Raw genomic sequence first — 23,342 nt, 5'->3', positions numbered from 1 at the left:
ACCAAAGGCTCTTTGATTCATTTGTTCATTCAACAATGAATACTGCTAATGTCAGATGCTGTTCCAGGCCCTGAGGATACAACAATGAAGAAGAGGGACAAGAAACAAGTACTCAAGAAAACAAGAAAAATGCTAGAGGATGATAAAGGGTAAGCCCTCTCCCCTCCAAAAAAAAAAAAAAAAGGCGATTGCAATAGTGAGTGACTCCTTCAGAGTAAGCCATCAAAGAAATAACATTTAAGGTCAAATTGGCATTAGGGTCCAGCCATTCAAAATCTGACTGAATGTTTGGGTCACTCTATCACATAAAGACCAGAGGAGGAGATGAATGAAATAAAAAACACCGGTAAACCCATCTCCACACTGACGATGAATGCTACTCCAATCTTTCCAGTAATGTCTTTCTCTTCCTAACTAGAATCAGATTTGGGGTTTTGCCATCAAGAATGTTGATAGGGGGCTTCCTTGGTGGCGCAGTGGTTGGGAGTCCGCCTGCCGATGCAGGGGACATGGGTTCATGCCCTGGTCCGGGAGGATCCCACGTGCCGCGGAGCGGCTGGGCCCGTGAGCCATGGCCGCTGAGCCTGCGCGTCCGGAGCCTGTGCTCCGCAGTGGGAGAGGCCACAACAGTGAGAGGCCCGCGTAACGCAAAAAAAAAAAAAAAAAAAGAATGTTGATAGGGATACTCCAGGTCGTAAGACCATGGGTAATTTATTTCTTTATCTTTTTCTGCATTTTACAACGAACAAGTATTATTTTTTTTAATCAGAGACTACCTGAAAACTTGAAATCAATGATGCAATGATTTTTTTTTTTAAATGAAGGTTTTTATTTATTTATTTATTTAGGCTGTGTTGGGTCTTTGTTGCTGTGCGCTGGCTTTCTCTAGTTGTGGTGAGGAGGACTACTCTTTGCTGTGGTGCGCAGTCTTCTCATTGCTGGGGCTTCTCTTTTTGCAGAGCACGAGCTCCAGGTGTGCGGGCTTCAGTAGTTGTGGCACATGGGCTTAGCTGCTCCAACGCATGTGGGATCTTCCCGGACCAGGGCTCGAAACCATGTCCTCTGCATTGGCAGACGGATTCTTAACCACTGCGACACCAGGGAAGTCCCAATGATGCAATGATTTAATGCATGGAGAAAAAGCTTAGATATCAAGACATCACAATGTGGTAAATTCTGGATGGTAGTTTTATGGGAAATGTTAATTTGCGTCTCTATTTTTGGTATTTTTCAACTTTTCTGTGAGGCTTTATTAATTTAACTTTATGGTAAAATTATCAACATAAAAAACTTTGTAAGAACTCTCTTTAGTCATCAAAATATTTCTTTATACATGTATATTCATGTGTACAATTCTTTATAAAGGTATATTTGCAATACTGGCAACTTTTAAAGACACCAAAAGGCACAAAGACAAGTAAAAAGAGTAATATAACATAGCAAATGCCAACACAGAATGAATAAGTGTTAACATTTTGTCATGTTTGCTTCAGGATTTTAAAAAATAAATAAACATTCAAATCCTTCCAGTCCCCTTCCCATACCTTTCTCCCTTCACAGGGAGGAACCAGTCTTAGGAGCTTGATGTGAATCTTTCTTGTCATTCTGTTATTTTGTATATGTTTGTATCTCTGCCTGTCTTTCTCTGTCTCTCTAACCCAGCGGTCCCTAACCTTTTTGGCACCAGGGACCGGTTTCAGGGAAGACAATTTTTCCACGGACGGGGGTGAGGAGGGTGGGGGATGGTTCGGGGGGGGTAACACAAGCCATGGGCAGCGGCAGATGAAGCTTCTTTCTCTTGCGGCAGCTCACCTCCTGCCGTGCGGCCTGGTTCCTAAGAGGCCAGGGACTGGTACTGGTCCGCAGCCTGGCAGTTGGGGACCCCTGCTCTAACCCATGTGATTGTTTTCTGTGTATTTCTAGTTCTGCAGAAACAAGCAACACAAGGGACTCTTTTTTGAACAAGGCACTGGTCATGCCTCAGAACCCGTGGAAGTGAAGTTCCTTTGCAATGAAGTCAGTGCAGTCAAATAAAAAAAAGGGGAGGGATTCAAGAATCATGCAAAAATACAGTTGATGGGAACCATATGTCAGGGTGGCCACGTTCCAGTAAACCAGGCAAGTGCACAGCTGCGTTGGACCTAAATTCCTCTGCTCCCAACTCCTATTTTGTCCACAGGGTAACTAAAGGTAAACAGAACTAACCTTTATTCCCACTCCCCACCAAAAGTGACCCTGAGTCTCCAGTGTGTCTGTCTCACCCCATCTCATCGTCTGCTGCTGTCTGAGCGCTCCTGGCTCTCAAAAGTAGACAGTGCCTGATAATAGTCATTTATGCTTGTTGACTGATAGATCAATTTTAGCAGATGAGTTTCAGTCACTGTGACACCTCAATCAGTCATTTTAAGCCCCTCATCTCCAGCTGAAAAAGGAGAAATCCTTAGCTTTACCCACAGCTAAAGGACCTGTAGGCATCAGCCAGCAGGTGCTGAGATGTATTTGCTATCGGGAGAGGTTCCTGCCTTCACCCCAAATTCTGATTTATTGATCAGGGGCTGTTGGGCCTGGGCATTCATGCTTTTAAAATCTCCCCTGCAGACACAAAAGGACAAGCACTGTAGGATTCCACTTATATGAGGTACCCAGAGTAGCCAGATTCACAGAGATGGAAAGTAGAATGGTGGTTGCCAGGGACTTGGGGAGGGGGGAGCGGGGAGTTAGTGTTTAATGAGGACGGAATCTCTGTGTGGGAAGATGAAAGGGTTCTGGGGATGGAGGGTGGTGATAGGTGCACAACAGCGTGAATGTACTTAAAGCCACTGGACTGTATCCCTCAGAATGGTGCATTTTATGTTATGTATTTTCTACCACAATTGTTTTTAAAGTGAAGAGCAAATTCTCCCTTGGTGACTGTCATTTGCAGCCAGGCTGAGAACCACCTCACGCTATCTGAGCTGCAGTTACTGTCAGAAGGGCGGGTCCTGCCCTCTTGCTCGAGTTGGCTTCCTACACCCCTGGGAGGCTCAGCTGGGCGCTGTTCTGGTTTTAACTCTTGCTGCTGCCGGGTGGGAGGTGGGTGCAAAGAAGTTTCACTTTTCTCTTTTGCTTTGCGATTTGGTCCGTTCGCTACCCAAGACTGGCCCCAGAGACCCCCTCCGTGCCCTCTGCAGCACTTCTGCATAGGTGGCTGGATGGCTACCCCTCTGCCAGCAGGTTTTTTTTTTTTTTTTTTCTGGTCCCTTTCCATACCTGTGGCTGGAACCTCCTCCCTCCCCTCTCTTTTTCCAGACTCGGATATGCTTGGTTTGCTTCAGCCCTGAAACCTGACTCATGCATGTGTAACTCACACGGGAATAAATCTGCCAGTTAATGTCAAATAGAGATGACTACGGGTGGTTCTTTGTATCTCCTCTAATGAAATGTCATGCTTATCTAGTTTGTGACCCAGATGCTAGCGGAGCATCACCCTATCTTTTGAAATGTAGGTGAAGTTGACTCATTGCCTACCCATCCCATACTCTCGGAAATCCAACTCTCTGTCCACGGTTCCTGAGCATTCCAGGGCCCCCATCAGACTCTGAGCGTGTGAATCTGCCATAAACACGGTCTGCAGCAGCGCTGTTTGTTCTGTTTCTGTACTGCCCAGAGGGGAGGCTCAGCCACTTTCACTGATTCTCACCTCTACCCTTTAGAAAGCAAAACGAAAGACACACAAAAGGCATTCATCTGTGCAGCAGGCTTTATTACAAGTGTAAGGATGATGATGGTAGGGGATTATATCATCCCAAAGCAAAACGCCCAATATTAGGTATTAGACATTTCTGTTCTTTAAAGTCCATCAGTAATATCTTGGGGTTCTATTCTTATTAAGTCCTCAAATTGGCAAAACTAACCTAAGGTGTTAGAAGTCAGGATAGTGGTTAGCGTGAGGGGGAGTGACACGAAAGAATCAGGAGAGGCTTCTGGGATTCTGGTACATTCTATTTCTTGATTGGTTGCTGGTTACACAGGTGATTTGGGGAAAAGCTATTGAGCTGCACACTTGCAATTTATCCACCTTTCTGCATTTTTGTTATGCTTCAATAAAAGAAGAAGTCAGTCCGCAACCTCATGTCCAGACATGTTGCTCAATCCTCTCTCTCCGTCCAGACCCTGTCCGGATCAGTAGAAAGAGTCTGCATCCCCACACCCAGCATCTACCTCCTGGAAGTTGGTTTTGCTTTTGACCTGTTAGCAGTGTTTTCAAAAAAGACAGAGAGAAATGCAGACACACAAGCATGTTGTCAATGATGAGCCTATGCAGAGACAGCTCTGCACATACCCTTCTTCCTAAATATCACTGTCACAATCATGCCAGTGATAACTGGAAAGACTCGTCCAGGTGCCCAGGGCCAGGGTGTCCATTGGCCCACCCTGATTCCCCACACACTTCCATATCAGCCTACCCTCTAGAACCCCCAAGCCTCCAGAAAGGCCCGGAAACCACCTCCATACAGTGAGACAGACAGATAGACAGACAGGTCCTGAAGCCATCCCAGGAGCTAAACAACCCCAGGAAACAAGAACATGATTCACGGGATAGGAAATCAAACTGTGGCTCTCAGGACACTATAGTCTGTCCACGTGTGGGCATCCTCCAAGGACAGGTCTGAGTCAGGAGGCCCCATCCTGCAGCATGACCTCTGCCCTGAGCTTCTTGAGCTCTACGTCTGGGGCCTGCCAGGCATGGTGGGACCTGGCACCTGCCCTTCCATCGGAGGGGCAACGATGGTGCCAGAGGCTGCAGATGGTGCCGGCACGGTAGCCCCAAAGGCCAGGCGCCAGCGGCAGAAGGTGGCGAGGAAGCTCAGGGTCTCCGGTGGGTAGGAGGGACATCATCACACAAACCGCAGCAGCCAGGTGGCTGATCGACATGCTGTTCGTGCCCTGAACACCAACACCAAAGGCCTCAGCCGCCCAGCCCGTCTTCACGTGCCTCTCTGCCAGCCATGCCCGGTTCATTATGGCCCCACATGCTCGGCAAGAACATGGTACCCTGCTGCCCTGGCGTATGGAGAAAGACCAGATCCTCAGCCTCTTAGTCCCCTATTGCCATCTGCTTTATCCTTGAAAAACAGAAGAACTTAGCACGGCTGGTATTAAGAAGGCAACTGCTTCCCCCACCTCTTCCAGGGGTACCTGCTGCCACTACCTCTGCCCTCGTGTCTCTTAGTAGGACATGGGCCCAGCAGGGTAGGGACGCCAGCCCTAAGGAGAAGAGCCCAGGGGTCTTCACAAGGGACAACTGCCCCTTCCATCCCACCAGGAGGAGCCGGACGACGGCCCAACAATTGGTGAACAGGTAGGCTCACCGCTCAGGTAGGTGCTCCCGGGGGCAGGAGGTGGTGCCTCGGTAACACCACTTTGCTCCCTGTGCTTTCACTGGCGCCTCTGTCTGCCCGGCATTAAGCTAATGCATGAGAATGCGACATGACGTGACAATTGTGTTTGTTATTGCAATTGTGGTACCAGCACACCAGGTTTCACCAGTCTGGGACTACAAGTCCAGTCTGATTAACACGAGTGTCCACGTATTAGTGGTTCTTTGCCCCCAACATTTGCAAGGTCACAGAGAGTCTATGGATCTTGCACAGCTTGTCTTCTGTGGAGTCTCGTCTGCCAAGAGTCAGCTCTGGTTACTGCTCTGTCAGCAGGTTGCTGGTCAGGTGTAGAGGTACTACTGCCCGAGCTGCGCGCGGGGCACTGATGCTGCAGCTGCCGCCGTCAGCGGCCCGCCAGGGATGCCGTAGCCTTCTGGGCTGTAGGCTTCCAGCCCTGTCTTGGCCTGTGATGCTGCCATTGCTGTGGGGAGCCCACTCTTCCTGCTGGCTGAGCTGGGTCTTTGGGGCTGGGGCTCCAAAGGCAATGGCCTCGACAGCTAGGAGGGGTCCTGGTCTTGTTGGTTTAGGTCTCTGGCAGTTCTCCCCAGGGATTGATGCTCGGGTCAAGTGAGGTGGCAACAGCTCTTCTTCCACTGGAGGGGGACCCTGCAGGAAGTTTCTTTGAGCTCTGTGGGGCTTTACTGTTCTGTGAGCCACTCTCCTAGGTCCTCCACCTAGATTGTCTTCTCAAAGTGTACACCTGCGGTTGTGGGAGGCTGGATGGGGAGGAAGGCTGAGGACCAGTCTCCCAGTTTTTCTGAAGCCACTATCATGTGGACCCTCAGGGTCTGAAGATAAGTGGCAAATATCCTTTGTAGCAAATATTCTCTTTGGTGTCATACTGTTTCGTCTTACAGTGGCTCTTGTCAAGGATTCCAGGGTGTCAGTGATCTCTGAACGCTGACTATTACCAAAGTTCAAATTCTTATTTTTCCAGACATACCTCACGCCCACACAGTTCAGGGACACAGATGGGTAGAGGAGAGGAGGAGCTTAGTGGACATAGTTACTCTGTTTGTCCGCTCAGTATTTGAACCCCCTTCCTCTATGTAAGGAATTCCCCACCTAATGGGTAGGTAGCGGGGAGGGCCCAGATCCCCACAGGGACCTAGAAATGCTAGGTTCGTCCTTCATGGCCTCCCTTGGAGTGGGCACAGGCCTTACACACCTGCCCTGGACTCTGCCTTGGCTCTTAGCCCTCCAAATGACTCCTATAATAAACCTCCTTTCTAGTTACATCTGCCAGAGCCAGTTTTCATGGTTTGTGGCTAAGAACCCTGCCTGAGGCAAGGGGTTTCATCTCTACCTGAGCCCAGCCCCACCCTATTGCCTAAAGATACGTTTCCTTGTCTCTTTTCCTCCCTTCCTTTCTCCCTCCCTTTCTGCCCTCCTTTCTATTATGAATGGACTCTTCTATTCTTTTTCCCTTGAGCTCATCTTAGAATTGACCCAGTGTGGCTGCCTCAGGCCCTGAGTTGCCTCTCTGGAGCTCCTTAGCTCCAGTTCCTTAGTTCCTTAGCTCTGGAGTGGCCTTTCTGAGCCTCGTGGGGGCCAAGGCCAGCCCCTGCTGAGCTCCGGCCACGCAGGGGCCTTGTCACTGCTACACAGGCCTCTTTGGGGATGATTCAGCCCCCCAAAGACCCCAAGCCTAGTCTTTGTACACCTGCGGAGGTGAGAGCCACGAGTGGGCGTGGACAGGGACTTGCACTAGAGGCGGAGCTGAGGTTCTTTTCCTGTGGTTGGCCTGCCTTGCTATGGGAACTTAATCGACAAGGGAGCACCACACATCTAAGAGGAAAGGATGGATTGTTTAGCAGGTGATGTTGAAAAAACAGACTCACTCTAGGGAGGAACATAAACATGGATCTCTACCTAACACTACATACAAATGTGGACTCTAGATGGAGTTACGAGCTAAATGTGAAGGATAAAACGATCCAGTTAGCAGAAGACAGTGGAGGAAAATATTACATCCCAGGGGCATGAAAGAGCTCTTTAAAGTTTCAAAAGCTCAAATCATATGGAAAATGATTAATTTATTTAATGAATTTGATTACATAAAATGAAGGAGCTCTGTTCTATAAAGGACATTATAGAAAAGTTAATAGGCAATGTGGGGTTTCCCTGGTGGTGTGGTTAAGAATCCGCCTGCCGATGTGGGGGACAGGGGTTCGAGCCCTGGTCCGGGAAGATCCCACATGCCGTGAAGCAACTAAGCCTGTGCACCACAACTACTGAGCCTGAGCTCTGGAGCCTGCGAGCCACAACTGCTGAAGCCCGTGCCCCTAGAGCCCGTGCTCCACAACAAGAGGAGCCACCGCAATGAGAAGCCTGTTTACCGCAATGAAGAGTAGCCCCCGCTCGCCGCAACTAGAGAAACCCTGCACGCAGCAACAAAGACCCAATGCAGCCAAAAATAAATTTTAAAAAAGTTTATAAAAAAAATAGGCACTGTGGAATTGAAGAGGACATTTGCAATGTCTAAAACTGACAAGGTATTAAAATTATTCTAGACTATGCAAAGAAATACTGCTGATCAATAAAGAAAAAAATCCAGCAACTTCAATAGAAAAAATGAACAAAGGACATGGACAAGCAAACAACAGAAGAGAAACCCAAGAAGCTACTAAGCATATGACAGGATGCTTAAAATCTCTGATGGTCAGAAAAATGCAAATTCAATACTCCACAAGGTATCATTTGGCACCTATTAGACTGGCAACAATTAGAAAGCTGGGTAATGTAGGTTGGAGGGGATTTGGTAACATGGAAGTCAATCATGTATCACTGTTGGAAGTGTAGGTAGGTGCAGCCATTCTGGAAAGGAGTCTGGTCCTACTTTGTCAAACTGAGTCCCACGTGAGCACACTCTGTAACCTAGCATTCCTGCTCCTGGATACACATCCCAGGAAAGTCCTCATACAGACCCATAAGGGAACTCTCATTAAGATGTTCATCCCAGCATATTTCCATAGTGACCAGTAGTTGAAGGCAACCTGAGTGTTCATTGCTGGGAGAGTGGAGCACGTGCACATGATGGGATGTTATGCAGAGGTTAGATGGCTTGAGTTAGATGTTGTACAGAACATGGTTGGATGTTAAAAACACAGAGAGAAGGAAACAGAATAGAACATAATTCATAGTATCTTTCACATTAAAAAAAATATACACATATAAATCAACAATGCACATTTTCAAGAACACATTCAAATAAAGATGTCCATTAACACAGTAAAATAATGACCTGTGGAGAGGGGGTAATAAAAGTAGGAAGTAGAAATAAAAGAGAATAAGTTAATTAATAAAATGACTAATGGACTGTGTGCAGACCAAGGAAAATAATATGGCATGGACTGAGCAATAGGAATAATCCAAGCCTCTTCAACCAAGGCAAACAAAATGAAACAGAAACAACCACCACCACAAAAGGGAAGACATGATGTGCACATAAAATCTTTTTTTTTTTTTTTTGCGGTATGTGGGCCTCTCACCACTGTGGCCTCTCCCGTTGCGGAGCACAGGCTCCGGATGTGCAGGCCCAGCAGCCACGGCTCACGGGCCCAGCCACTCCACGGCATGTGGGATCTTCCCGGACTGGGGCACGAACCCGTGTCCCCTGCATCGGCAGGCGGACTCTCAACCACTGTGCCACCAGGGAAGCCCTGCACATAAAATCTTGATCATACAAGGTGGAGGGTGACGTAGGCTCCAGACCAGGTACTGAGAAAGAGCCACGGACACAAGGCAGGGAGAGAGGAATCAGAGCAGGCTTCATGTTTGAGTTAATGTTACCTACCTAAGAACAGGCCTGTTTCCCAGGTGGCTCACATCAGAGAGGTCTGCTCATCATAGAACCTGTCTACACATAGACACAGAACCTGTCTATGCACTTATACAGACCTTGGAATCAAACCCATATCAGATTGCCACACCAGAAGCCCAGCACTCACACCAGCGATGCTAATGTATCCTGATGGATGGTCAGGGAGAAAGGAAGGTGGCCTCCTGACCTCTAGTGGATGCAGGGGTAGGGACCAGGATGTCTCTAGTGGCCAGTTGTACATTGCTCTCTGTATTGTAATGCCCTCCTGTTATCTCCATGTAAAGCTCAACTGTGGATGAATAAAAGGAAGGATCTAGATTCAGCCAGGAAAGAAGTGGTACAGGGGCATTAGAGATTCCCTGGCATCTGCTTCCGGTAGTGGTAGACTAAGGGCTGAACCACCCTCCCTCTAAAGAAACTACAAAAGTTAAAGGAGGAGACAGCAACCTTCTTCTTTTTTTTTTTTTTTATTTTTGTGGTACGTGGGCCTCTCGCTGCTGTGGCCTCTCCAGTTGCGGAGCACAGGCTCCGGACGCGCAGGCTCAGCGGCCATGGCTCACGGGCCCAGCCGCTCCGCGGCATGTGGGATCTTCCCGGACCGGGGCACGAACCAATGTCCCCTGCATCGGCAGGCGGACTCTCAACCACTGCGCCACCAGGGAAGCCCCCAAACTTCTTCTTAATAACATTGAAGGCCTAACAGAAAAAGAGGAATTAATAGAATAGAACATGGAGGGGGTAAGACCCTAAATGGGTGACCCTTTGCTCTGTATCTTAGATGTGTTCACCCAATGGGAGAAGGCAATGAACAGGCCAAGCTTCTTGGGCGAGTGGGAGGGGTAATATTGCGTCTGTTCCACAGTGTCCTAAAGATACGCGAGTGATCTGCTGCAGGGACAGTGTTCACCGTCCATCATGGTGGAAACATAGTATATGCCCACTCTCTGCTCTGGACAAGGACCCCAAAGGGCTGTAACTGGAAATGGGTCAGGGACTGACTCTGTGGTCATCTAGAATATTCTCAGGGCCCGTTCCTGGACTGAGTGTCCTCAGATGCTGGCAGAAGGAAAGGAAGATCCTCTCTGGCAGAAGAGCCCAGGTCTCAAATTAATTTTCAAAATAGTAATGTCAAATAAAAGGTCCAGGAAGTACACAGGCACACAAGGCATGTAAAAAAAACAAACAAAAAAATATGTGGCAGGGCTTCCCTGGTGGCGCAGTGGTTGAGAGTCCGCCTGCTGATGCAGGGGACACGGGTTCGTGCCCCGGTCCGGGAAGATCCCACATGCCGCAGAGTAGCTGGGCCCGTGAGCCATGGTCACTGAGGCTGCGCGTCTGGAGCCTGTGTTCCACAATGGGAGAGGCCACAGCAGTGAGAGGCCTGCATACCACAAAAAAAATAAATAAATAAAAATAAAAATATGGCAGAATCAACAGAAGCCATAGAAACAGACCCACCAGGATCCCAGATACTAGAGTTACTAGATACAACTTGTAATAAAGCAATGCTTATTGTGTCCATGGACATAAAAGCAAGATTTAAAGTTTTAAGTAAGGATATGGAAACTTTGAAAGCAACATTGCAGAGTTTTAAAAGAATCAGCTAGATATTATAGAACTGAAAAGTATGATTATGCAATAAGAATGCAATAGTGGGTTAATAACACATAGTGGAAAGGAAGATAAGTCAGAAGAAGCCATCCAGAATGAAGCCCAGAGAGGCATAAAGATGAAAAATATAGATGAGAAGATAAATAAGATAGAAGATACAGTGAGAAAATCCAGTATATATTTAACTGGAGTTCTGGAAGGAGGGGAGAGAGAAAATGGAGCAGAGAAAATATTTGAAAAGATAGTGGTTGAGAATTTTCCATAACTGATGACTTAAGCCAATCCTCTGATTCAGAAAAGCCAAATGAGAGATTCCCACAGGAGACAGGAATTTGGGAGAACCAGGCATTGATTAAGCCAAGGATTCCCTCCTGTGGAAGTTCTCCTTTCCTGACAAGGTGTGAACGTACTTGAGGGAGCTGGTGGGTTTTTTACAGAGGGGTTTTTTTCTTTTTATTTATTTACTTAGTTTGTTTGTTTTTAAAGATGGGGGAGGTTTGACCTTGTTCATAAGCTGAGGGAAGAAACCAGTTGAGAGTGAGAGGTTGAAAACGTAGGAGAGAGGAGAGGTAATGCATGAAGTTTTTAGAGGGAGCAGGGACCCCTACCATGAATAATTATAATAGTTACCATTTACTGAGCATTACATGTCAGAGTCTGTTTCAGGAACTTGTCACACGTCAATTTTTAAAATATTTATTTATTTATTTTTGGCTGCATTGGGTCTTCGTTGCTGCGCGTGGGCTTTCTCTAGTTGCAGCGAGCAGGGGCTACTCTTCGTTGCAGTGCATGGGCTTCTCATTGTGGTGGCTTCTCTTGTTTCGGAGCATGGGCTCTAGGCGCGGGGGCTTCAGTAGTTGTGGCTTGTGGGCTCTAGAGCGCAGGCTCAGTAGTTGTGGCACAGGGGCTTAGCTGCTCCAAGCCATGTGGGATCTCCCCAGACCACGGATCAAACCTGTGTCCCCTGCATTGGCAGGCAGATTCTTAACCACTGTGCCACTAGGGAAGTCCCTGTCACACATAAATATCAATTCTTAAAATCTTTAACAATTAGTATTTCTATCCAGACATGGCTGAAATGTTCACTGATGCTCAGAAAGTTCAAAGGAAAAAAAAAAGTGGTCGTATAGTTAGTAAATGGTTGCACTAGGATCCAAATCAGATCTGACTTTCTCCAAAGCTGGTGTTCTTTCTACTTTACCAGGAGGTCTCAGAGCTCCAGCTGGCCCCAAAGGCCTTTCCTAGTTGTCTGAGATTGGATGAAAGGAGGAAAGGATGCTTTGTGGAGGTGGAGATGTTTGGAAAACACAGAGGAAGAATTAGGAAATTAGCGAATGATCAGGCCACCCAAGGTGGTTGTTCTTTTGCTGACCAGCACTTGCTTCACCTACACCCTGTTCACCTGACTGACCTTCCTACATACTTGCTTCTGCCCCAGCTAATGATTGTTCTAACTTTAGATCAGAACATCTCCACCTGATAGCTTATCAAAGGGGCGGTAAGGGGCGGGCCCCTCTGCTAGTTTTCCTGGTAACCGATGAGACAACCTGACGTCAATTCCCCCATAACTGGTAATCTCTCCTTGCCTCCGGGAGTGAAGCTGCCGCCATGTCCTGCCTTCCCTCCACCCCACAGGGTAGGGTGTCGCTCCCAGACCTGGCTTCAGACATGTAAGCTCCCCCATCCACTAAACCACTAATGTTTCTGTCGCTGACTCTGGGCTCTTTCTTCGGTCTTGAAGCTGGGCAAGCACAGGGCTTGTAGGCCTGGCGGGTACAGCCCAACAATGTAGTTCAGGCTCCAGGCTTGGTTATTCCCAGAAAATGACAAGAGATATTATTTGCAGAGTTTGAAGGATGTGGGAATTCAACAGAGAAGGAGCTACCAAGGAAGAATCCACTGGGGGAGGGGGACGGGGGGGGGAGGGAAGGAAAGGAGAGGAGTTAGATGAAAGAAGAAGAGGCCCGCAGAGGGGTCCAGGAGCCTGGAAGTCAAAAACACTTGGGAGTGCCAATGCCAGGTGCAGGGTGAAAGGCATTAAGCAGAGAATGGGAGTTGACGGGGAGGGAGATGCAAATACAGTGATTTACTCAGGCAGGGTTGGGGTGAAAGGAAAACTGTGAGCCAAGAGCAAAAACCGTCAATGCCAGCGTGAAGAGGTGTCCCAGAGGCAGTCCAAGGACACTGAGAAGTGGGGGGAAATTTGAGGATAAATGGAATATTGCAGTCTCAAAGTATCTCCCCCCAAATATTCATTAATTACAAAGGGAAAAATAGTAACTTTACAGTGGAAAACCCCAGCAGACCAAGTGATCTCAAGATGTTGTTTTATTAGAAGGGATAATGGGACAAAGCTCTCAGGCGCCTGGCAAGGAACAAGTGAAATAAACAATGACCATCGTTGCAATCCTTGAGATAATAACAACATCCCCAATGACCTACAGCCTAAAGATCTCCTTGCCTCAATCCCACTTCAGTGCAAAATTAATCTGTGCTAACGTGTCATTGTGTCCCAAGGGATTAATGAGTTGTCCTTGGGTAACAGTTCTTAACACATGAGCATTTGACTGGGGTCTTCCGTAATAATTGGAGTGATTCTAATGGTGGGGATTCTGGCATGGTGGCAACACTGGGAGAACTGCTTTGAGGCTGGGGTGAGAAGGGTTTTGGTCTCAAACTGGACTAGGTACCCCTGCTGCCCTCCAAGTTAAGAACCACCGCGTGCTCTTGGCTTGATCCCTAACCAGGCTTCTTCCGCGGGTCGCCCCGCGCCCCCGCCTCTTCCACTCGGGCCTTCAGATGCCTGTGTGTATGTCGTGGGGCGGGGGGTGGGGTGGGGGTGGGGGTTGGTGGGGGGAGGGGGGTGTGCCGGGTCTCCGCGTCCTCCCCGACTTTACCTGGCCTGCGGGGTCTGTGAGCTCCTTCACCCCGCATCTCCCACACTAGGCGGAACCAGCCTAACCGGTCGTGGGACTCTGGAGAGGGGACCGAGAACCAAACGCCCCCCGGGCGGTCTCTTCTGGGAAGCGCGCCACTGCCCCCTAGTGGGAAAGATCTGAACTTCCCGAGGTCCCGGTACTCCGACTGCGGGGAGATACGGACCAAGAGCGCCAGACCCGGGTGTTCCGCCCACCCACAGCCTGCAGAGAGCCCGGCGCCAGGTAACCCTGGGGAGGTGCGGACCCGGGGCTGGGGCGGTGGGGTGGGGGCAGTGAGGACGGTGCGGTGGCAGCCTCCACCCGGGGAGGCGGGGAGGCCTTCTGCCTGCACTCTTTCAGGTCTTCATTCCCCTTGAGAGACTAGAAAGGAGAAATGAATATGTATATGCCAGGCAGCGTCGTCACATGTTCCTGTGGAAACTCACTACTAAAAAGAATTCGAAGTGATCACAAATGTTTATGAGGATGCTAAAGAAAGGGAAAAGGAACTGGGCGGGGGGTGGATGGTGGAGACGAACAGAGGGGTAAGGTTAATACTTAACGTGACTCAAGACTTTGAACAGTTACTAGACCACAAGACTAAAAATAGGATGTTAAACTTCCAAATCGTTAAAGCTTTAAAAAAGGAGAAATCAAGAAAACTCAGGCAACCCTTCGAGAATCAGGGACAAAATACCAGGGGAAAGGGAAATCCTGGAACTAAAAAATACAAAAGAAAAAGTAGAAGCTACATAGCAGAGATCATAATTACATCAGATGGATTAAATCCCAATATTTAAAAAAATCCCCCAGTGAAAACCTACTACAACCCATCTACCTATTTTCTGTTGATAAAACACATAGCTAAAACAAAATGACACTTAGAGTTTGAAAACAAAGAGGTCAGTGAAGATGTACCAGGGAAAAGCTAACATCCCTCCATCTGTCTAGCCTGAGTCCAGCTCCAAAATACATCTCACGTCCACCCATTCCTCTCTTCACCCACTGCCATTCCCTAAGTGAAACCATGGTGATTTCCCACCTGGACTACAGCAATAGCTTTCTAATTGGTCTCCCTTTGCTCGTCTTGCCTTCTTCTCTACAAAGCAGATAAAATGTTCTTTTAAAAACATAAATCAGATTAAAAAAATTTTTTTCTTCCCATTTTATTGAGATATAATTGACATGCAGGATTGCATAAGTTTAAGGTGTACAGCATAATGATTTGACTTACATACATCATGAAATGATTACAATAAGTTTAGTGAACATCCATCAACTCACACTGATATAAATCAGATTTTAAAAACCTTTATCTCTCCCCTGCTTGAAGTCCTTCAATGTCTTCTCATGGCACTTACAGTAAAAGTCAATCTCCTTGCTCTTGACGACAGGCTCCTACCCCCACCCCACCCTATCTCACACCACCCCTCCCTCCCTGCTGCTGCCCTAGTGACCTTCCTGCAGTTCCTCAAACTCCCGGTGTACACACTGTTCCCCCTGGCTGGAATGCCACCCCAAGCTCTTTCTTCTCATTGCCCAGGTCCAGCTTCAGGAGCCCCCCTACAAAAGAGTCTTTTCTGGACAGTCTTTCTAGAGTAGGGCCCTTTGCCTATAGCTACTCTTTACCATTACTCTGTTTATTTCCTGAAGAGTAGTTATTAAGTCTGTAAACACCTTGTTTATTTATTTCTTCTCTGATAGATTTTTTTTTTCTTTTCACTACAGTCCCTTGGGTCCTTCTCAGCATACAATCACATCATCCGCAAGTATAGATAATTTTTTCTGCTGTCAGAATTTGTTCTTCTAGTTTCATTTTGTTTTAATAATGCTATAGAGCCTTTAAAGTAAGCTTAACTAATAATGATCATGGTGAGTATCCCTTCCTTGTGCTTACTATTCATGGAAATAGCTTGAAGGTTTCACTGTTGAAGTAAGATATTTGCTACTGATTTTTGATAAATGTTCTTTATCATAGTTAAGGAGTGTCCTTCTGTTCCTATACTGTATTATTTTTACTTTTCCAGTCTCTTCTGTAGTAACTGATCTGTTTAAATTTTCTGTTTCTTTTGGTGTCGATTTGTATTTTTCCAGGAATTCAACGATTTTCTCTAGATTTTCGAGTTGGTTGTTTTAAAATTGGTTATAATATTGTCTTATGATTATTTTTCTCTCTTTTGTATCTGGAGTTATATGGCTTTTCTAATTTCTACTATTGTTTGTATTTGATCTCTCCCTTGTCTCTAACGGTGGGCATGAGGTATCTGTTGATCTTACAAAAAAATTAGATTTGGCATAGAGTTACCATATGACCCAGAAATTCCACACCTATGTATGCATTCAAAAGATTTGAAAACAGGGGCTCAAACAGATATTTGTACACCAATGTTCATAGCAGAATTATTCACAATAGGCAAAAGGTGGAAACAACCCAAGTGTCTGTCAACAGATAACCAAAATATGGATAAACAAAGTGTGGAATAGGCATACAATAGAATATTATTCAACCATAAAAAAGAAATGAATTTTTATACATGATACAACATGGATGTATCTTGAAAACATTATGCTTAGTGCAATAAGCGAGACACAAAAGGACCAATACTGTATGATTCCACTTATCTGAGGTACCTAGAGTAGGCAAATTCATAGAGACAGAAAGTAGGAGAGATGTTACCAGGGGCTGGGGGGGAGGGAAGAAGGGGCAGTTACTGTTTAATGGGTACAAAGACTTTGCTGAGGATGATGAAAAGGTTTTGAATATAGATAGTGGTGATGGTTATACAACATTGTGAATGTATTTAATGCCATGGAATTGTATACTTATGAATTGTTAAAAATGATAGATACTATGTATATTTTACCACAATACAAAAATTAGATTTAGGATTTATTTATTCTTTCTGCTATTTGTATATTTCACTATTGTTGGCTTTTACTATTATTAATCCCTTTGGCTGGATTTTTTGTTGTTCATTTTTAATTTCCTAAGAGGAGTTCTTGATTCCTTTAATTTCAATTTTCTTGAATGCATTTAAAACTAATTTTCCCTGGAATATACGTTTAACATACCAAAACATAAGTTTCATTACTTTCTGGATAGTTTTCGGTTTCTATTTTGATTTCTGTATTGATTTAGAGGTTATTTTTATTCTAAGTAGTTAATAGTTTGGGGGTCTTCTATTTATTATTCATTTGTATTCTAAAACATTGATCAGAAGAATATATCCTACAAAAATCTTCACTTTTTTGAATTTGTCAAGTTTTATTTGTGGCCAAGTACATGATGGATATATATGTATATGTATGATATAGAAATATACATGACATTGAAATATATATAAATATATGTTTTATTGACATAAGGTAAAAAAAGCATATTCTGTATTTGTAGGTTTCAAAGTTCTATACGCATCTATTAAATTGAGCTGGTTGATTTTAATACTCAGATCCTCTATGTCCTGGCTAAATTTTTATCTTCTAGATCTGTCAGATTTTGAAAGATTTATATTGGAATCTGTTACTGTAATTATGCATGCATTTTTTAAAAAATTTATTTATTTATTTATGGCTGCGTTGGGTCTTTGTTGCTGTGCGTGGGCTTTCTCTAGTTGCGGTGAAGTGAGCGGGGGCTACTCTTCGTTGCAGTGCATGGGCTTCTCATTGCTGTGGCTTCTCTTTGTTGCAGAGCAGGACTGTAGGCACGTGGACTTCAGTAGTTGTGGCACGCGGGCTCAGCAGTTGTGGCTCATGGTCTCTAGGGCACAGGATCAGTAGTTGTGGCGCACGGGCTTAGTTGTTCCACAGCATGTGGGATCTTCCCAGACCAGGGCTCGAACCTGTGTCCCCTGTATCGGCAGGCAGTTTCTTAACCACTGTGCCACCAGGGAAGCCCATGCATGCATGTTTTAAAATGAGGTTCTTCTTGTATTTCTAACAGTTTTTGCATTATATATTTGGCTGCCAAGATGTTTAGTTTTAGAGGTTTATGAAGAATGCCTTCTTGTTAAAATGTGCCTTTTGTCATTACACATTATCTCTATCTTATTTAATACTTTTTATCTTAAATTTCAGATCATGTATGTTGTCATTTCTTCTTTCTTTTTGTTTTCATTTGTCTAGAATTTCTTTAATCATCAACCTTTCTCTATCGCTTCGTCTTAGGTGTGCTTCCTATAAACATTATATATTTGGATTTGGTTGTTCAATTTGACAATTTCTATATTTTATGTGGAAATTCAGCTCATTCACATTTAGTGCCACAGTTGATATACTTGATTTTATTTTTTCCATCTTATTTTATTTTTAATATTTATTTTAATTTTTCATCTTTTTCCTTTTTTCTAGCTTATCCCCATTATTATTTATTTCTTCCTTCCTCTTTATGAATTTGGAAGTGCTACTGGGCTTTTCTAATCAAAAGTATATTTCTTGGGACTTCCCTGGTGGCTCAATGGAAATTCCCAATTTCACCACTTCTATTTAACCTATTATTTGAAGTCCTAGACAGTATAATAAAGCAAAACAAAGAAATACAAATTTAAAAGAAGGAAATAAAACTGTCATTAATTTGTATTCTACACATTTGTATTTTTCTTTACATTATAACAGTTATATAAAACTCAGAAACATACAAAACTTAACAACATTTCATTATGTTGGAAAACTATAATAATGAGGAAGAGAATGACAAACACAAAATTTAGAATAAAAATTCCTTGAGAAGGAGAGGGCACGTAGGAGACTTCTAAAATGCAGGCAATACTCTGTTTCTTAAGCTGGCTGATGGGCACACAGGTATTTATTATTTTTTATACCATATATATACATGTTTGTATATTGTTGTAGATATTAAATGCTTCATTTTTAAAAAGAGTGGAAAATATGAAAGACTTTAAAAATGAAGACCAACAAGAATTTAGTAAAACAAGCTAATTCTAAAATGTGTATGAAAATGTAAAGGGCCCCAAATCATCAAGATAGTCTTGAAAAAATGTGGGAATACATGCTTATACAGAAATCAACTTATTTATCAAGTCACAGTAAAAGAGTGTGGTATTGCTCAGGGAAGACAAATACACCAATGGAACAAAATACAGAGCCCTAAAACAGACCAACACATTGGGGAAATTTGATTTATGGCAAAGCTGGCTTTGCAGATGACTGGAATAAATGATTCTAGGACAATTGTTATCCATATGAGAAAGAAGATTCCCTCCATAGCTACCTTCACAAAGAATCAAATCCAGGCGGATGTATGTAAGACCAAATATAAAACAACAAAATTTTAAAACTTTGAGAAGAAAATATAGGGAGACTTATGACCTTGGAGTAAGAAAAGGTATTTTAACCAAGTCACCCAAAGCACAAACGATAAATAAATAAATAAATAAATAAATACGGCTATGTTAACATTTAAATTTTCTGTGCCTTAAAACAACATAAAAAGTTACAGCAAGGGCTTCCCTGGTGGCGCAGTGGTTGAGAGTCCGCCTGCCGATGCAGGGGACATGGGTTCGTGCCCCAGTCCGGGAAGATCCCACATGCTGTGGAGCGGCTGGGCCCGTGAGCCATGGCCGCTGAGCCTGCACGTCCGGAGCCTGTGCTCCACAACGGGAGAGGCCAAAACAGTGAGAGGCCTGCGTACCGCAAAAAAAAAAAAAAAAAAAAAAAAAAGTTGCAGCAAGCCACGATGTGAACGATAATATTTGCAACATTTCCAGCTGACAAAGCATTAATATCCAAAATATATAAGAATTCTTATAAATCAAGAAGAAAATTACAACAACCAATAGAAAGATAGGAAAAGGTGATAAACAGGAGGTTACAGAATAAAAAGTACAAATAACCAGTAAATGTATGCACAGATACCTAACCTCTAAACTCATAGTTATCAGGGAAATGCAAATTAAGACCATAAAGAAATATACTACAAACCCATGAAATTGGGGGAAAAAATGAACAAATCTGACCGTAGCAAGTGTTGATGGGGATTGGAAACACAGTAACACGTCCGTTGGCAGTAACTTGCCATGTTGCAGCTAGGCATCCTTAGCAACACTGCAGCCCCAATTCTAGAAGTGTACTCTATAGAAACTGACACACTCTCACACACGTGCACAAGGAAACATGGACTAGAATGTCCATAGCAGCATTGTTTTGTAATCAGGACAAAATGCAAACAGTCTGATTTTTTCATCAGTAGGAGAGTGGATAAATAAATGCAATATAATATTAACACAATAGTATACTGCAGGGGAAATAAATTTTTGTTTATCAAAACCCCCCAAAACTCATGTAGCACCATGTGCCAGACCCTGTTCTAAGTTCCTTATTAACTCATTTACTGAGTGAACCAGATTTGGCTTTATCAACAATGAGTCAGGATGGATAAACCCCCAAAGAATCATGTTGACTGAAAAAAGCAAGTCACAGAAGTATACAAGTAGTACTTTACCATGTAAGAAAGTTTGAAATATTTAAAATGGTGTTATATAATGTTCAGGAATCTGTTCACGTGTAATAAAAGGATATAGAGTTTTGCCTCAGGGGTGAGGGTGAGGATGGGGAATAAGGAGAGTCCCTGACGGGCTGCCTCAGGAAGAATGTTGCATTTCTAATGCTCAGTGTGGCTACATTATTCTCTATACATCAATGTATCTCTGAGATAATTCATCAAGCAGAAAAAGGTAAAGGGGAAAATCACCCACTCCCATTTAATTGATTTTCTCCTAGTCTTCTATGTTTATTTTGTATACTTGTGATTATCCTGTATATACGAATTTATATTCTATTTCTTTCTCTTGGGAAGACATTTCCTCATGTTATCAAAAGCTCTTCATAAATGTTGTTAATGACAGAATGATATTCCAACTTGTAGATGTATCATAATATACCTACCTAATTCCCAATATGTTGATTCCAATTTTAATAAGCTCTTTCTCACAAAGAACGTCTGTGCTTTGGGGAATATTTGGGATTATTCCTTCTGATACATTTTCACCTGTGGAATTACAGTATCAAACTGTGTGAGCATTCAAAGACTCTTAGTACTGGATATTATTACGTTTTGCAGAGAGTTGAGCCCATTCACTTCCCCACCCCCAGCAGTGCAAGGTTGACTAAGTTTCTTTGTATCTTTGTCAGCGCTAAATATTCTCGTTAGAAAAAAAAATCCTTACTATTTTGATTGGTGAAAATAGAAGCTTATCTGTATTGTTTTGAAAATATCTCCCCCAATTACTTATCAAACGTGTATAAAGGGAAAAAGCTTTACTGTGGAGGGCGCCGTGGGACCCATCGTGCACCCCCCGTGGCAGGTGCAGCTCAGACCATCCGCCTTTGGTTCTCCTTTGGTTCTCGGGGACTCTGGTTCTCGGCGCCCTGGGGAAGGTGGCTCTGATCCGGGGATCCCAGCCCCCACGGAAGCCCAGCGAGGTGGTCGGGGTCATAGTTTACTTTTCACTGTCATTCTTTCTTGCCCGACGAGTCGCATCTGGCTCACCCCCGGGCTGGTGGGCCGGGTGATTTTCAGAGCTGCCTCACAGCCATCACTGGCCTCTTTTCACCCCGTCACACACTGGCCATTGACATCCTCCCACAGAGCAGGGGCACACAGGGCTCCATTCACTCTCCCCAGGCCGGGTGGGCGGACTGGGCAGGGCATCCTCCCCACCCTGGGAGCGGGAGCGACCTCCACCCCACCTCGGACCACACACAGGCAGGGTGGGACCAGAGGAGCTTCTCCTTTCCCAGGGACAGGCCTGGAATTTGGGGGAGAGGTGAAAATTGAGGAAGTTGGAAAGGGAGGAGTGAGGGGACGGGTGAGAAGTGGGAGGCTGTTTCTAGGGATGCGGGGAATGGCAGAGGAGAGGAACACTGTGGGGTGGAGAGGGGGGGCTGAGAGGAGGTTTCCGGACCAGAGAGGGGACCAGAGGAAGGGAGGGGTTGAGGGTGGGATAGGGAGACGGGGGGTGGGGTGGGGGGCATGGGGAGGAGGCTCGGGTGGCAATTAGGGGGCCGTTCAGAGTGAGCTGGAGGTTACAGGAGTGAGAAGGGATTGTGAGAGTAGCAGGTTGAAAGGAATTTCAGGAGGGGCTGAGGCACTGCCAAGCCTGGGCTGTCCGCCCCGCAGGGGACTGGGCATTGCTTTTGCCAAGGGCTCTGCTCGAAGCCTGGGACCTAAGGGAAGTCCGGAGGAAGGTGATGACAGAAGTGGGCAGTGTGCGTTCAGCCCATGGAGAACGTGCAAGGATGTGCTTCCCCAGCTGTCAGGAGTCTCCTAGGGGTGGCCTCTGAGGGGGCCAAGAGGGCCCCCTGGGAAGTGGGGGGGACCCACAGCAAGGGAAGAGCACCCTGCTAGAGGGAGGATGGGAAGAAGGTCAAGGACAGCTTTGGGAAGCCCAAGATCCTCCAGGGATCATAGGGGAAATGATCTTGTCATAGGGGAAAATCCCCACCAGTGAGAGGTGAAATAGATCATGGTTCAGCCATCCTATGGGAGACTGTGGCCTTTAAACACTGTGCTATCAGATGATGCTCCTCCAACTGTGTGGGGCACATCCTCTGCTGGGAGCTTATTCAGCTGCGGATTCTGACTCAGCAGGTCTGAGGTGGGGCTTGGATTCTGCATTTCTCACTAGCTTCCCTGTGATGCCTGTACCTCAGGACCACACTGAGCGGCAAGGGTGTAAGGAATTGTGTATTGACATGGAGAAATATTTAGGTTTATGGTAAAGTGAGAAAATAGTCTATATGGGATGAACCCCATTTTGTTTTGCTTTTTTTTTTTTTTTTTTGGCCTTGCCGTGCAACATGTGGGATCTTAGTTCCCCGACCAGGGATCGAACCCATGCCCTTGGCACTGGAATGGAGTCTTAACCACTGGACTGCCAGGGAAGTCCCCCATTTTGGTTTTTTAAAAAGTGTGTGTCTTACACAAAACATAAATGCATATATACACACAGGGAAAAAAAGATGCAAAAAAATACACCAACTCTTTTTCCCTAGGAGAGGGGATTACAAATGATATTTTCTGCTTTTTGCTTATCTCAAAATTCAAAATTATTGAATTTTCATCAATAAACATATACTCCTATTGCAAGAAAAAATATTCTCTTAAAACCACAGAAGTTACTTATTTTAAAAAGAGAACTCAGGCAGAAGTTCACAGATTTCCCTCAACTGGATTAGTTGCTCATCTAACCTCCTGGAGCATCTATTTACACACTGCATGGGGAGGGGGCCCTCAGCCCCTGAAACTTGGCCTCTGAGCTCACCTTTGTCCTGCTAAAGCTTTGCAGAGACCCCCAATAAATGTGTGATCACCTGTGTGAGCACACAGGACAAGGTCCTACTGAGGTAAATTTGGTTACGGCAAACTCTAGGAGTAAGTTTGAATTGAAGCGTTAAAGAAAAATGTTCTTAGCGGCTGTTATATTGCTTGTATCATATGGGCTCACTGAGCCTGGAGACGTTAATGCCATGAATGGATAACCCCTTCCATTTATATGTCATCTTGTAATTTATTCTTTCATATCGATCACTTCATTTTATCATCTGAGGTAAGTG

At 45.0% G+C, this 23,342-nt stretch overlaps 1 pseudogene; it reads right to left on the bottom strand.

Moving 5' to 3' along the window:
• The window catches only part of LOC111186932 (transmembrane epididymal protein 1A-like), an 82,925-nt pseudogene that overhangs the window by 15,496 nt on the left and 44,087 nt on the right, over positions 1-23,342 (bottom strand).

The sequence above is a fragment of the Delphinapterus leucas genome, chromosome 4 (assembly GCF_059928025.1).
Source record: "Delphinapterus leucas isolate spDelLeu-1000000601 "Yukka" chromosome 4, BTC_Dleu_Yukka2, whole genome shotgun sequence".
NCBI classification, from domain to species: Eukaryota; Metazoa; Chordata; class Mammalia; order Artiodactyla; family Monodontidae; genus Delphinapterus; species Delphinapterus leucas.
The sequence above is the reverse complement of the archived record's forward strand: the minus strand, read 5'-3'. Positions and strand labels throughout refer to the sequence as shown.